Here is a 953-nt window from a genome sequence, read left to right as displayed (position 1 = left end):
TGCATGACGTAGTACAATCAAAACCACATATTGCTATTTTCAGCAAAGTGTGGTCATGTGCTTTAAACAATTGAAAGCATTGATCAAATTACCAGCTAAATTAATTTAATGATGCTAGTAGGCCTGCGTGGAGCTAACGTAAATGTTTACACTTAAAAAATAACTGGTATAGTCAATTTAATTATTTTCTAAATTAAATGTCTAAGAATAAGCAAATAATGAATTGTTTAGGTCTGTTTTTCGTTGGTTTTTCTGGGAAATAGGCCGATATTTTAGCCATAGAGCATTTTCCATAAGACCAATAATGTCGATACGGATGCATGGTCTTCATAACAAGCTTAAAATGGTGTACAGTAAACATTGTTTTTCTACCCTTTTTTTTATTGAGAAGAGTCGATATTATTTTTTCACAATGACCTGACTAAAACAAATTTAACACACAGTGAAAAGCAACGGATATACGAATCAGCAGTTTTGAGATAACGCATTGATTATAATAAGTGACGTAGCCATAAGAATCCACACTGCGTTGTTAACGTCTTCTGGAAACACAGGCCATGAAACTACGAACAGCATGCGGACGGTACATGTTTTACGATAATGGAAGGATAGGATATCAAATATTGTATTATTCTCCAATTAATAATTTTGTTTACAACAAAAAAAAGTAAAGTTCAGGACTACGGGCGGTCGAGTATCGGAATAGATTCGAAAGGTTGTTGACGACACTATTAATCAGTAAGGATAGACGAAATTGAAGCTTATTCAGCTCTGAGGTACGTTGATGGACTATGACATCATATATATATATATATATACATATATATATATATATATATAAAAACGGTTGAACGTGTTGCAAATATTATCAGCAGAGTGCTCGATGGTAATGAAACCAGAGCGAATTAAAGACAAAAAATGAGAGGTTCAACAGTAGCTTTGATTAGACATAT

The 953-nt window shown here is 33.1% G+C and overlaps 1 protein-coding gene across 1 annotated transcript in view; it reads left to right on the top strand.

Annotated features, from left to right (window-relative positions):
- Positions 1-545: 545 nt before the first annotated feature.
- The window catches only part of LOC117105368 (neuronal acetylcholine receptor subunit alpha-10-like), a 24,503-nt gene continuing 24,095 nt past the window's right edge, over positions 546-953 (top strand). Inside the window, exon 1 of the mRNA XM_033246498.1 lies at positions 546-776. The gene's annotated coding sequence lies outside the window, so the exon portion shown is untranslated. The remainder of the gene's footprint in view (positions 777-953) is intronic.

The sequence above is a fragment of the Anneissia japonica genome, unplaced genomic scaffold (assembly GCF_011630105.1).
Source record: "Anneissia japonica isolate Jap-2015-1 unplaced genomic scaffold, ASM1163010v1 scaffold287726_len2788222_cov184, whole genome shotgun sequence".
In the NCBI taxonomy this organism is placed as follows: domain Eukaryota; kingdom Metazoa; phylum Echinodermata; class Crinoidea; order Comatulida; family Comatulidae; genus Anneissia; species Anneissia japonica.
This window is presented reverse-complemented; position numbering and strand designations above follow the sequence as displayed.